A 16,105-nucleotide genomic window follows, 5' to 3' on the forward strand; every position below is an offset into this window, starting at 1 on the left:
AATTCTCACGAGATTGCTTTTATTTTAAAAATATTAATCTAATTTAATCCCATGCAAAACTAGACATCGATTACTACATATACAGTACAATAATATTACTAGGTTTGAAAATATTTAAATGTTACAAGTAAATGAAAGTTAATATTTAACTTTTTCCACTCGTTTCATTTAATACATCAAGATAATGTTTAAATGGTGAATATTTTGCTTAGAAAAATCTAGTTATCTTTAAAAAAATTATAATACAATATAAAATGTTGACAGTATATTAACTAGATTTTACCACACCAAAAAGAGTTTTTTTTTTATTATTATTATTGGTGATGGGAGAATGTGGTAATCATTTACCTTGAAGATTGACTTAATTGAACATCTATTAATAATCATATGGCCCATGAGCATACATAAATAAACATGTTGTCCATGTTTAGGAAGGTTTCTAGGTAAATTTTATACATCAGATCCCTGGTCAGTTATTCAAAATAAATCTGGAGATAAAAAAAAACAACAACAACAACAAGCATTGTGTCTATCTGCCTTCATCACTGAAGGCCAGTTTTGTTCTTAAATCAAAATGGTCATGTTTTAGCTGTTTATCTGTGCAATAATGCAAATATCTAATCATATAACCATATGGCAGCGATATTTAGACATGGTCAAGATGATCTCCTACTATTTAAACTGAGCATCAGAATGGTGAATAAAAATCATTTATGTGACTTTGCACATTGCCTGGTTGTTGGTGCCAGAAGGACTGTACTTCAGAAACTTGTTTTTATGCTTTTTTTTTTTTTTTTTTTTGCACAACTGCTTAGAGCAGGGATCACCAATCTCGGTCCTGGAGGGCAGGTGTCCCTGCAAGGTTTAGCTCCAACTTGCCTCAACACACCTGCCTGGATGTTTCAAGTATACCTGATAAGACCTTGATTAGCTTGTTCAGGTGTGTTTGATTAGGGCTGGAGCTAAAATCTGCTGGACACCGGCCCTCCAGGAACAAGCTTGGTGACCACTGGCTTAGAGTTTACAGAGAAGAGAAAATGCTAATTGAGTTGTGGGTAAAAATACCTTGCTTATGCCAAGGGTAAGAGGACTGACCAGATTGACCAGACTGGTTTACGCTTTTAGAAAGGCATTCGTTATTCAAAGCACTCACTTCCACCAAAGTCTACAGAAGAGTATATCTCTCGCAACATGTTTAAGACTGAACCATGTGAGCTACAAAAGCAGACAATTTGCAAAGGCTCCATATAATTGCAATACAACATTGGAAGTTGCATTTGGATGATAGGGTAGAAAAGAATTTGGAATTAATGACACAAAATGAATCCACTCTGTCTTAAATTAATATTAGTAAGCTTTGTGGTAGTGTAGTAAAGATGCGGGGAAGATTTTCTTCCATGCATGGGAGCTCTTATACCCACTGTGCATTGTTTAAATGTCACAGCCTATCGGAGTATTATTGCCAATCATGTCTGTCCTCTACGACTACAGTGTATTCTTTTAATGAAGGGTAATTCCATCAGGATAATACACTATCCCCCGGTTTAATAAAATGTAAGCCTGAGCTGTTTCAAATGAAAAAAAAAAAAAAAAACTATTTGTACTGAATGATCTGCACATTTTTAGATTTTCACATATTTAGTTTTGCTTGTGTGTGTGTGTGTGTGTGTGTGTGTGTGTGTGTGTGTGTGTGTGTGTGTGTGTGTGTGTGTGTGTGTGTGTGTGTGTGTGTGTGTGTGTGTGTGTGTGTGTGTGTGTGTGTGTGTGTGTGTGTGTGTGTGTGTGTGTGTGTGTGTGTGTGTGTGTGTGTGTGTGTGTGTGTGTGTGTGTGTTGTGTGTGTGTTGTGTGTGTGTTGTGTGTGTGTGTGTGTGAGATCCGAATTAGATTTGCAGTTTTATGCAAAAGTTTGGCCACCCCTGATAATTTTCATTTGACTATATTTTATACCCTAGGGAAAAAGCAACATTACTGATCTGACATATCATTTATTTAATCAACAGATGCAATGCAATTTAAGTCTTAAAAAAACAGATGTGCAAACATTTGCACACACCAACAGAATAATGACCTCTTGCTGAAATAACAGCCTGTAGATGCTTTTTATAGTCAAGGATAAGTTCCTTAATTCTTGCTGAAGGCATTTTGGTCTATTATTCCTTGCAAAATTTGTGCAGTTCAATCAGGTTTGATAGGTGCTGAGCGTGAACAGCCCTTTTTAAAGCAGTCCATAGATTTTCGATGATGTTCAAGTCTGGGGACTGGGATGGATATGCTAGAACAGTGGTTCTCAAACTTTTTTTTATCAAGGACCACCTCAGAAAAAAATAGTCTCCTCAAGTACCACCAAAATGAGCAGTATTGAAATACAGTAGCGCAGTAGGCCCAGTAAAGCAGCTACAACTCTGCACAGTTAAAAAATGTGGCAGATTACCTCAGAAAAATAGACTATATGTCATAAATGTCATATTATATACATAATTTTTGATAAATTTTGAAATGTGTATAACATGTACATGACATTTCATTCCTCTGTGTGCCACTAGAAGGAAGCCTGCGTACCATTAGTGGTACACGAACCACAGTTTGAGAACCACTGTGCTAGAACATTGTTTCATGTCTAACCGTGAATTCCTTGGTTGATCAGGCACTGTGCTTTGGGTCATTGTCCTGCTGAAACATCCAATCCTGGCGTAACTTCAGCCTCTTGACTGCTTTCTGAACATTGTTCTTCAGAATCTGCTCATGCTGGGTGGAATTCATGCAACCTTTAACTCTGACAAGGTTTCCAGTACCTGTTCTTGCCACACATACCTACAGCATGATGGACCCTCCACATATTGTACAGTAGGGAGCATGTTCTTCTCCAGAAATGCTGTGTTCTTTTTCCCTCATGCAAAGTATCTATGGTTGTGGGATCTGCCCACAGTATATTTTTCCAAAAAAATGTATGTTGCAATTAATCAGCACTAAATGACTACAGGTTTTGAAATCCACAAAAAAGACTTTTGCATAGTCTATTTTTCAGTGTCAAAATACTGCTACACTACGCATTTCTGTCTGAACAACAAGACATTATCTAGCTTTCTATAGAAATCAAATGGCATATCGATGATATCTCTTATAGAGAAAGCAAGTTACTATTCAGTGTGGTGCCCAAACCTTTGCATGAAACTGTATGTGCTAAACTGTAATATCACATTTGCAAATAAAGCACCGTTTCCATACAGCGAGTCAGAAATATTTTTTATCTTTCCAATAAGCTAGCACCTAATATCAAAAAGAAAAATTGAATTTGCTATTTCTGGAAAAGCCACTGTTAACCTTTTTTACTGTCGGCTGAAGACTAAATGCAATGAACACTCAATGGCTATTGGAGGCATAAGACTGCTCTTACATTCGCAGCGCAGACATTCAAGACAGTTCTGGGGAGTAATAATATGGGAACCACTGTGATGACTGATTTTGACTGAGGAATTTTAGAATGACCAATTTTTTTTTTTTTTTTTTGAATGTCTATTTATGTCATCTCATCAAACCTATTATTTATTATCACATGATCTGTTAAAATCACCTGACTGTTTTTTGATGCTCATACTGGAATTTAGATGGATTGATTTCCATCAGTTTAGGCATTTTTTTTCTTATTAAATAATAAGTCTGTCCTACTCAGTTGTAGGCATGGAATAACGGTTTTCAAGGTATACCGTGGTTTAGCTACACCATAACTATGGTATTTGTAAGAATTTTTAAAAATGTTTTTATTTTTTAAATAGATTTTTAGGGCAACAGTATCTCCAGCAGAAAAGATATCCCAAGAAGTCTTTTAAATTGTAAAGAAATCTTTGTTTTTGAAACTAATGAAGTTTTATAAACTAATTTAAAGAGAAGCACGTGATATGATCGATTGCAGCTGGCATCACATCAATAATTATAATAGTCTGATCAAATATCACTGCTTGACCAATCAGATGAATTCTAGTCTCTAATAAATAAGCGAATTCATCCTACCTCCTGATCTTTATTTTTGAAGAAACTCTCCATCTACCCCATCCACCCCTTTGTTCCTTTACTAGGGGGAGCTGCTACATGCTACATGACCAGGCAGGAGCCCTGGGCTCAAATATCTCTGAGCTCAGGGTTCTCTCCTGGGACAGCATGCTCAATCTGCAAATTTATATCAAGCAGCTAAGAGTGACCTCTTGATATGAAGATATCAAAAGTCAATGATTCATTTGAATTATTTGACCTGACATGTTTACTCTTTTAAAAATATTATAAATGTTTCTCATTATAAATGTGTTCAATGGGGAAAAAGTTTTTGTTTTTTACCTAGACATTTAAAAAGAATATATTTTAGAGCAGCAATCACAGTACAGTGAAACCATGATATTTTTATCCAAGGTTATAGTGTAAGACTCTTATACCGGCCCATGCCTACTTAGTTGGGTGCACACATTTTTTATGCACATTTGTTTAACATTTTGAGCATCTTGATATTTTTTTTAAAGCTTTTTAAAAATACAATATTTCAAAATGCACATAGAGCTCATTTTTTTTCGGCGTAGTCCCTTTATTAATCTGAGGTCACCACAGCGGAATGAACCACCAACTTATCCAGCATATGTTTTATGCAGCGGATGCCCTTCCAGCTGCAACCCATCTCCGGGAAAGCTACAGAGTTCACTATACTCAAATTGCCACAGTTAAAAGTTTTAATTCCACTAGAGCACCTTTGGGATGTGGTAGAGCAAGAGATCATGGATGCGCAGCAGACAAATCTTCAGCAACTGTGCTGTTCTCATGTCAATATGGAGCACAATATCAGAGGAATGTTTCCAGCAGCTTGTTGAATCTATGCCATGAATAATTAAGGCTCTTCTTAAGTAAAAAAAACAACTGCGATTTTTGCAGTATTAACATATTGAAGGCCAAAGACTACACGCTTTTAATAATTTCTAGGTTTTTTTCAATAAAAAATAGTTGCTTGTTAAAGTCCAAGGGTGCTGTATTGTTGGCCACTACTGTAGCTACGTTTGCTTCGAACAAACCATATTGGAATATTTGCTAATTTAAATTCCTGAATAAAAAAATGCTCTTTCGAACGTGCTAATTGAACCTAACCAGCCTGCACTAAAGCTTGTGTTTTTTCCCGAAGCTTTGGGATCTTGTTATTGTGTTTGCGAATATTCTGGATGTCAAAGCTCCCTTGAGCAATCCAAGCCCACTCTGCTCATTGTGTTGTTGCAAGGCCATCTGTAACTCTCCACGTAGCCTTTAATACTCTTCATGCCTGGTGAAAAGAACTGCTGTTTCTCTCTGCTCCGAGAAAAGGCTGCCATGAACAATTTTCCGTTAGAGAGCAAGTTGTATAGCCCATCACAGGTCAGTTCAAAGAGCAACAAGGCAGAAAAACTCCTAGCATTGTTTGACTTGCCAATTGATCTGTTTTCCTTCAACAACTGATATAATTGTAGCACAAATGTAGACAGCTACAGTGAGACTTCATGCAGTGCTAAATAGGAGTCTTCAGTTGTACTGTGACAGAACACATTTTCACATGCCCGGTCTGCTCTAGAGCCCGTTTTTCCACTGTAAATACGGAAATAGTGTCATTGTCTTGCCCTTCCTCTTTCTTTGTAGGTCAAAATGATTTCCCAAGGAGAATTAAATATTTAGGAGTGACAAGTATGATCATTCCACTGTCTTTACTTTGGGAAATTGGCATGGTATTAGAGGTTGCACTGGGTTTGAATTATTAAACAGTTCTCTGATACTCAGCAGATTTAATTAGCATAGCGTAATTATGACCCAAATGTCAACAGACTCCATGGTTCTCCATATATTTAATATATCTCCAACCGATCTCCATATATTACTCTATTTTACCTTTAATCTCTTGCTGTTATGTGTGTCAGTTTGACAATCTCGCTCTTTCTTCAAGGTTTGTGCAGCCTAATGTGAATTGGAAAACAGCGGTAGGGCGTAAACTAGATGTGAAGTTCAGATCTAGAAAAACCTTGAAGAAAACCCATGGCTTCTGTTCTAAAGTGATAGTTAATGAAAAATTTAAGTCTGTCATTAATCCCTCACTTAGTTTCAAACCTGTATAAATTGCTTTCTTCACTGGAATGTGTGTATGTTTTGAGGAATATCTTGTCCAATATTTGTAATATAATGAAAGTTTATAATTGAGGATTGGAGCTGTGTTTAAATTAAAGAATATATACATGCATACATACACACACACACACACACATATATATATATATATATATATATATATATATATATATATATATATATATATATATATATATATATATATATATATATATATATATATATATGTATATATATATATATTTCCATCCACTTGAATGTACATCACTCATTACTTTTCATGAGTGACCACTACTGACACAACCCTTATAGTAAAATGAATTGACATCTGGACGTTTCACTCATCATTCTTTGTGCCTGTGGCCCTATTTCAATTCGCATCGTAAATCTTCCACAGTTTCATGATGTAGGCCCAATTTTAATTCTACCACTTAGCCCTTCCACCTTACCCCTACCCCTCGTTTTGCTTTTTCATGTGAATGGGCAGGGGTGTCCCAGTTCTCTTTAGCTTGAAGGCGTAGAGGTAAGGTGAAGCGCTGGGTACCCTTGAAATGGAGCCAACACTCAAAACCAAGGGGTACAAAAATTTCCCAAAATGCATCAGCTACAATGGCAGCGTGGGTGAACATGAAAGTAAGGAGATGCACAAATGAGTGTATTTTTTTCAATATTCCGAATTTTACAACAAACAAACATAGGTTTTAAAACATTCATGATCATGTTTGTGTTTTAATGTCATGTTTTTTTTTTTTTTTTTTTCGTTATCTATAGTCCCTATATAACTTCTGTATAGTAGTCCCACAACATTCTGTCACTCAATGACACTGGAAACCCCTGTAAAATAGAAAAGAAAATTCTAGTGGCTGGGAATGAGCTTTTTACAGTGTCTGTTAATAATCTTAATGTTGTTTTTATGTCTTTACATGGATGAATATGGCCATGGTGTAAATACACAGTACAGTTTCTTTATTTGTGTGTTTGACAGAGAAATGTCTACCTCTGTTTTGATTCATCAACATTTTAGAAGTGCTACAACTAAAAAAACAAAATATTATCACTGCCTGATATGTACATACAATTGAATGTATTCCATTCAATATATTTCCATTAAAAAATTATTTGTTAGAATCATTTATTTGTTTATTTCATAAAACTACTCTGACTCATTAGCCTTCTGATTCACTTGGAAAAAGAAAAACAACACACATTAATTTGCCACAAGAATTCTCAGATACATTCTTCGGGCATTTACTACTTCAATTGAATCATAAGGCCAATTCATAAATTAAGTTTTTTGTTTTTAGAGCAATTTTATGTGTTTTTTTTTTTTTTTGTGTGTGTGCGTGTGTGTGTGTGTGTGTACTCAAAGGTACATATTTTGTGAAATGACCCATTAACTACTTTATGCTGCTTTTGTGACTATCTTGTGTTGGACAGGTGACAGTAAATGGCAAAAGGATCGAAATAGTAAATAAACAGATTTGTAATTTCTCGGTGAGCGAATCCTTCAGAGCAGCTGTTGTTAGCATGCTGTGTTGTGCATTGCACAACAGTGTATCGTTTAGACACTGAGGTGAACGCTTATGTCCCATATGTCACCGACTCATGGCAGCAGCACAGTTTACGACAGAACAGCTCTGTCAGCGAGGACAGAACATGATACCGCATACAGGAGATTCACAGCTTAGCTCAGGGGCTCAGCAGAAATTTGAATGCCTGGCCTCCAAAATGACATCTTTTTCACTCACGCTGACATATCTAGAGCTGTTAAAATAAGCAGCGGAGAAAATGTGTACAGAACGTTTATTCACAGATTAAAGGCGAACCTCCCTAGATCACGGAATGAGGTAGCGATTTCCCAAATCCAATGAGCTTTTATCTGTATGCAAATGACATGATGGCCTTCTTGCATTTATTTTTAATGACTCAGGAGATTGGCTGTAAGTTGCGAAGTGTTCACCACTTGCGAATGTTTCAATTTCGCTGTTCAGATCATTGAATTATACCACAGAGACAGAGCGGCGTTTTATGCTCATATTGAAACAAAGAGCAGTTTGATTGGAGATGAGAGGCATACCTGCCTTTGTAGGTCACAGTGAACTTTGGATAACTTTAAAACTAGTTTAAGAAAATGTTAAGCAGATTTGGTCTGCAAGATATGATATAAATGATATACAGACATCTCAGCCCACCTACACTGATGCATGGAGAAAAGGAGAAATGCTTTGTGGACTATTATTCATGCTAAGTGACTAGAGCTTATATTCTGACGTTACAGTGGGTTGTATTGTTATGCTGTGTACAAAGAACAGCAGACATTGTTTATAATCTGTTTTCTTTCAGTACAGGGATTTGTTCTTGTGAAAGGACTGTCGTGCTTAAGGGAATAAACAGAACATCTTTCGTGTCCCAAAAATAAGAGTAAGTATGCAGACTTGTAAGTATGCAGATAATTAATTCCGATTTAATTGCTGTCTCAATTACAAAGCTCAAGTAGTAATGTTTTATTTATATTGAGGAAAAACAAGACATGAGATTCATAGTTAATCTGCAGTGTGAATCATTTTCATATACCTTTGAGATGTATGCAGAGGTCTAACCCAACACGATAGCACCACAACTCATAACTTTTTGATTTAGTGGCTAATTTGTGCTATACATACAATTTAGTACGATTTGCTCATCCCGCTATGGCGGTTTGTTTTAGCGGTGGGGTTGGGTGCAAGGCCTCCTTTCTAAAATTGTACATTTTGGTATGACTGGACTACGAATTTGTATGAATTAATCACTTACATTTATATAGTGCTTTTCTAGACACTTAATTCATCTTACACATTTTTGGAGGGAATCTCCTCATCCACTAGCAGTGTGCAGCATCCACCTGGATGACATGATGGGAGCCATATTGCATCAGACCACACACCAGCTGATTGTCAGAGAGGAGACATAGTGATGATACGGGAATGGTTAGGAGGCCATAATGGACAGAGGCCAGAGGGCAAATTTGGCCAGGATGTCGGGGTTAAACCATAAAGCCTGGTTTATACTTCTGTGTAAGTGATCGGTGTGACCCACGGCGCATGCAACGCGCGTAGCTGTGCATTCATACTTCTGCGCGCTGTTTCTGTTTCTCTGCAGTAACACTTCCGATACGCTAGTTGGCAGTGAGATGTTTCTGTTCCTCTGTGTCAAGTTTCTTCGCTGGTGTTTTGTTTTTTCTAAACACTTCCTTAATGTACAAGTGGTTCAAACTCATTTTGAGGCAGGAACCAGTGGACGTAAAAAACAAAAAAACAAAACTTTTTATCTGGAGCTCCTTCACGGGACTCCACACTTGTAACAGTTGCTCCAATGGACTCGCACGGCTTTCTGTCCCCCCACACTCATCAGCATTTCCAAGCCGACCAATCGCTTGTACGTTTCGACGTGTAGTCACATTTTTTGAGAGGTGCGCATCAGCGAGGGCTCTGCGTCCACGCGTAGGCTGTGCCGTAGCATACGCGTGCACTTGACTCAGAAGTATATATCAGCCTTTACTGTTTCTGAAGGACATCCTGGGATTTTCAACAACCACAGTCCTTGGTTTAACGTCCCATTCGAAAGACGGCGCTCACTGAGCAGTATTGAATTAGCCATCAAATTTGCCACAAATCTGACAAAATGTAAAATAGTTACTTTCTTTATGAGATCAGGCTGTCCAACCTCTGTACTTAACGGGCTTTATTTTAATGATCTAGGTGCAAAGTCTAAAGCCAGGATGCTAAAGCATTAAGGGCATGTCTGAATCCACTTTTGCTTTTTAAAGGCCTGAAAAATATGGTTTGCTCCGTGACGCATGGTCTAACAAGGTTGTGTTTATTCTCTTAATGAGTTATGGGTCTGTTTTGAGAGTCTCATCTCACATTCCTTTTAAGAATCAGTTGCGTCGCACCATGGTGCGTTTGCTTTTTACATGGTGACTTTGTAAGTGAAAAATCTGAACGCTTCACTTGCAAGTTAAACAGACAATCTGGAAGATAAAGAATGAACATCCTCCATTTGGCTTGTTTACTTTCACTTTACTTTCACTCTTTACTTTATTTTGTGGATAAGGAAATGGTGTTGTACGCACTCTATTTCTAAATTCAGTTCTAATTTCCAGCAAACTAGTAAATGAACAATAATAACGAAGTGTGGTCAAAAAATTAAGCTCGGTCTAAGTTTGTTCATATTAAAACAAATATAAATATGCATATAATAAATAATACTGCTAATAACAATATTATACAAATGCTAATTGTCATAAATGAACTGAGAAAGCCCCATAACATGAAGAGGGCATGGAGGCAGTGTTTTTTATATTTATGTAGAAAATAATTTTTTTGTAATATTTGATTCCTTTAATTCTTTTTCTTTTGTAAAGATATTTGTGTGTTGCTGTACATTCTGTGTGTATTAAGCAATATGTACGCATTTAAGGTGCACAACTAATGCGCTCTGTGCTAGACTTTAGACCTGCTTTCAGCTGGTCAATTGCACAGTCCATTTCAGTTCCTGAAAAAAGCAACCCGCCAACAATGTGCCTTAACACACCTCTTTTCTAGACCAGAACACTCATGAGTAGGCCCACCCGGAATCTTCGTGCGCAGAATTCGGTAGATTTTTAACCCATCATCAATTCTGTTTATTTACTTGAGTTAATTAATTTCAGTAATATTATTGACTAATGTGAAAATATTTATCTGATTTATGTACAATGCAGTTTGTACAGTACTTTTTCTGTCTTTTACTAGATTTATTATATGACAAACTTGCTCTATTTACCAAATAGAGTGGACCTAATTGGATTTGCATTTTAAACATTAAATAAAAGTTAAAAAGATATATTTTTTTATTTCATATATTAAGGTTTTAGTTATGATACTCCCAAAATAATTCCGCAGAAATCCGCAGACTTTTACCAAAATTCTCTGCAAAAATAGCAAAAAACATCCGCAGATTCCGTCTGGCCCTACTCATGAGTCCACAAAGCGGTGCAAAAAGATTTTCTAGTTAAACAAGGTGATGTAAAACGAGAACATTTGGGGTTTAGGGTTGCATTAGTCTGAAAATAGCAACAAATCACACTAAACAGGTAGGATAGGAACCATTATGTTTAGCGATATTTCCATAATTTGTTTGCAAAAGTTCAACTTAAAGTGAATATGCATAAAATTTTTATAAGATTGTGTTTTCATAGTTTACTGAAAGATGGTAATTCTAGCTTGTGTTTTTAGATCACCAAATACGGATGAGTAAATGAATTGCCAAAATGCATACAAAATTGACAATTTTTAGTTGAAGAAAATGTTGAAGAAATCAACCAATCACTCAATAAGTCAATCAACCTGTGGACAAAAAAAAAATAATGTAACAAATCACCCAATTAATATGCAGTGATTACTCGCTATAACGCGATTCACTTTTTGCGGCCTCACAGTTTCGTAAAATTTTTGTAGACCCATTATCAATCAATCTCCTTCATGTCATGTCTCCTGTATGGTACAGAATGCATTTACATAAGTCTACGATCGCTAGCAGTGTGAAGTGTCGTACTGGATACATATATTCTCCACACAATGTCGATGAAATGTTCTGCACTGTTAAAGGTACCTGCAGTAGCAGCCAAAAGGCAGAGAAAGATGCTAACCATCACACAAAAAAGCTGAATTTCTGGACATGCTAAAGGAAGGTAGAAGTTATGCAGCTGTATATACTATAAATGTTTTGTTAGGGGTTTTACAGCCTTAAAACATCTGTAATAATTGTAAAAAATAAAGCTGACTACTTCACGGATTTCACCTATAGCGAAACTCCCACGAATAACAAGGAACCACTTTACATCGAGAATCACATGCACAGTTCTGTTTTGTCTTCTACTTCTCAGTATAACAAGGATTAAATTGTAGAAGTGGGTTCAAAATCTGATTGCCGAAAAGAAAGAAAAAAGATTGAAAATGTAAAAGCTGCAGCAAAACTGTGGAGGAAAGGACAGGCGCAGGGGTTATTGGCATGAATGCTTGAAAATTGAACCGGGATTGTTTGCACCTCAATAATACTCGAGATGGAAAATTGAACATAATTTCGCTCACAGATTCTCAAGAAGGCGAGAGAGTTAAAATAACTGCATGTCATGCGCTGCACTGGGCTTCTGTGTGCCGCTATATATCACACAAACTCCCCTCCTGCTGTGTGGGCTTTGTGTACATTTGATGATAAAAAAAAAAAATAATGAGAGAACTCCACGACTCGATGCGGATTCGATTAAAGACCTACTTATTTTTGACAATAAACTTTTAGCTCTATAGCTTGGTGCCTGCTAAAGAAAATCAAGTTTAACCTGATCAACAGATGATTCTCCCTATCCCTCATTTCGGGCTCATTTTGACAACGCTGTAAAAGCTAGTTTTATGGCCAATGTAAAAATAGGGATCGATGGAGAGGGAGGTTTTGCCACCGGATCGTTTCTCCTTTGGCCAACTCCAAAATTCAATCGATCTGTTCAAATCTGGGCTCAAAGAGAAACACGAAAGCTGTTCGCTCACTTGCCTATTGCTGATAGGCTGTTGAGGCCGTTTTATCCCCTTTTAAAGTAATCAGCCCCATAACCATCTATCATTACATTTGTCAGGGGAGCATCATTTAACATCTGCTTTCTGCGCAGGGAGACGCTCATGGCACAGACGGCTGGTCAGTCAGGACAGGAGGGAGCAAATGGTAGCATTCAGTATCTTCAGTCTGCCATCAGAAAGGTTAATGCCTCTGCTCTGTTGAGGAACAACCTACATCATTGCTCGTACTTGTTTTACAATGTGGTTTTTGATTTGAATACTTTGTTATTTATTGTTCTTAGGTTAAGTTATTTGAGTTTGCTCTTAAGTAAAAAAAGCATTTCTTATGACTTATTTGAAAATTCAAATTACTTACAAAAGACATGAGATTCATAGTTAATTCAGAGTCTATGTTCTTGCTCAAAGTCTTAAGAGTCTATTAAACAAAGCTTAAGTGGGCAGTGCTTGTAATCTATGTAATATGTGTTTATTGGCTACACTTTATGTAAAAAAATAAAAAATAAAACTTGTATAGTTATATGAAGGAATGATATTACTATAAAGGCAAATTATATACTTCAATCATTAAATGTTGAAACACATTTTATTCAGACATGTAGTCAATGCTCGACTTCAGTTACGAGGTTTTTATCTTCAGCCCCTGGTTTTCTTGTCTTTAGCTCTTGGTTGCTCAAATCTTTGGGTTTATCATCTTTAGATTTGGGCTTTTGAATATAGCTCCTGGTTTCTCATCATTTTCTCCAGGAATCTAACAATCAGCTCTTGGCTTCTAGTCTTGAGGTCTGGGTTTCTCGTCTTCATCTTTGGGGTTCTCAATATGAGCTCTGCACTTCTTGTCTTCAGCTCCTAGTTTCTTTTTATCAGCTTCTGGTTTTCCATCAACAACTCTGGGTTTCTTGTCTTCTTGTCTTTTGGGTTTCTCAATATCAGCTCTACTTTAACTCCTGGTTTCTCATTATCACCATCTTTGGGGTTCTCACCTTCAGCTCCAGGTTTCTTACCATCAGCTCTGGGTTTTTCAATCAGCTCTAGGTTTTTCATCTTCAGCTCCAGGTTTCTCACTTTCAGCTTTAGGTTTTTCATCTTTAGCTCCAGGTTTCGAATCATTACTTCCTGGGTTTCCTGTCTTCAGATCCAGATTTCTCATCACAAGCTCCTGTCCTCTTATAATCAGCTCTAGGCTTCTTATCTTTAGCTTTTGTTTTCACACAAATACCTGTTTTTTCAGCATTAGCTCTGGGTTTCTCACCATCAGCTCTGGGTTTCTCATCATCAGCTCTGGGTTTCTCATCTTCAGTTACAGGTTTCTCATCATTAGCTCCTGGGTTTCCTGTCTTCAGATCCAGGTTTCTCATCACAAGGATTTTCTCATCACAAGCTCTGGGCTTCTTATAATCAGCTCTAGGCTTATCATCTCCAGCTTTTAGATTCTCACAATCAACTCCTGGTTTCTCATCATTAGCTCCAGAGTTTCTGACCTTCAGCTCCAGGTTTCTCATTATCTGCACTGGGCTTCTCATCTTCAGTGTTGAGTTTTTCATCATCAGCCTCTGGACTTCTCATTTTTAGCGCTGGTTTTTTTTTTTTCATCACTGGGTTCCTTATCTTCAGCTACTGGGTTTTTTTTTTTTTTCTTTGGTTTTTCATAATCACCTTTGATCTTCTAAGATTCAAAGGTGCTGATGGTCTCAGTATTCAATATGGAAAAGAAACTTTTAGTCTTTTATACTCCTGTTGTCATCATATTGACTGATGAAAGTGGACTCCATTAGGAACTCCAGTAAACTCAACCAAGATGGCTGATGTTCATTTAAGCAGTAGAACCACACACACAGTTAACCACACGCTCTTCTGTGTAATGTCATGGGTTCTCATGGTGACCCATTTCACCTTCTCGTGGGTTATACATACATGAATAACAATTATTGTACATCTTTGTCCATACAATACAATGCATTTTTTAAACAAAAAAAACTAATTTCAAGAAATATTTCATCCAATTACCTGTAAAATAATATCAAATAAATAAATTAAGAGGCAGGAGAGTTGGGATCAGATAATAATATCTCTAAAAGTATGGAGCCGGCCTCACTGTGGCTTTAACGGACACTGTGAGAGATGTGCCGAGGCTTGGCAGAACAGTGCATTGGTGGAGAGAGCAGGCCAGGGCAAGCTCTGGTGTAATGGCTAACGAAATGAGATTAGCATTGGCCAGTGTTCCACAGACATCCTATCTCCACCAGTCTAATTGAATTCAAGCAGCAAACAAGGGTTTATATCTTTATGACTGGGAGGGAGACAGTATTGAAAACACTGACAAGGGCCATTGTTGCATCTCGGATGGGATTGTTAGTGCTTGTGCAGCAGTGTGTGTGTCATGGATCATCCTGCCACACACTGTTTTATCTCTTTTTTTAAATACACCTCCCCCATTGTAAGTAATCATAGATATTTGAATCTACATAATTCAACATTTAAATGTGATGAACTCATTTAAAAGAAACTTTTTTATTAAGTTACATATTAGAGTTGTAAAAACAAACAGCATCTTATTAAAAACAAGACAATTTTGGATAATGAAATGAAAAGCAAATTAAAAACAGGTAGGTGTCTTTGATTATTTACTTAATTATTTATTCTATAAAAACAATTCGAGGCATTTCTTAAATGAAAAACCCAAGTACAACACACTCTGTGAAGTTTTTCATCTATAATCATCATTTTCTATATAAAATAATTCTACACAATGTAAAGAACAACCTCGATATCTTGAACTTTTGATGTCTTTGATACATATACAGTTAGGTCCATAAATATTTGGACATCGACACAATTGGAACATTTTTGACTCTATACACCAACACAGTTGATCTGAAATAAAATTATGTTGCTTAAGGCTGATTTATACTTCTGCGTCAAACGCACGCGTATGCTACGGGGTTGACGCATAGCCCTACACCGTGGCCGTCAGCGTCGCTGACGTGCATCTCTCAAAAAATATAACTACGGTCGGCTTGGTGGTGCTGGGCAGTCTGGGATTGTTTACAAGTGTGAAGTCCTGTGAAGGAGCTCCGGATGGAAAGTTTTGTTTTGTGTTTACCTCATAGCTAAAGTTGTTGCTCGTCCATCGGTTTCTGCCTCAAAATGAGCGAGTTTAAGCCACTTGTACATTCAGGAAGTGTTCAGGAAAGCAAAGCACCAGGGAAGAAACTCGACACAGAGAAACATTTACACCTCACTGCCAACTAGCGTTTCGGAAGTGTTAATGCAGACCAACAGAGACAGCACGCAGAAGTATAAATGCACAGCTACACACGTTGCATGCGCTGTGGGTTACGCCGGTCACTTGACGCAGAAGTATAAACCAGGCTTTAAACTTCAGACTGTCATACGC

The sequence above is a fragment of the Danio rerio genome, chromosome 2, assembly GCF_049306965.1.
Source record: "Danio rerio strain Tuebingen ecotype United States chromosome 2, GRCz12tu, whole genome shotgun sequence".
Lineage (NCBI taxonomy): Eukaryota > Metazoa > Chordata > Actinopteri > Cypriniformes > Danionidae > Danio > Danio rerio.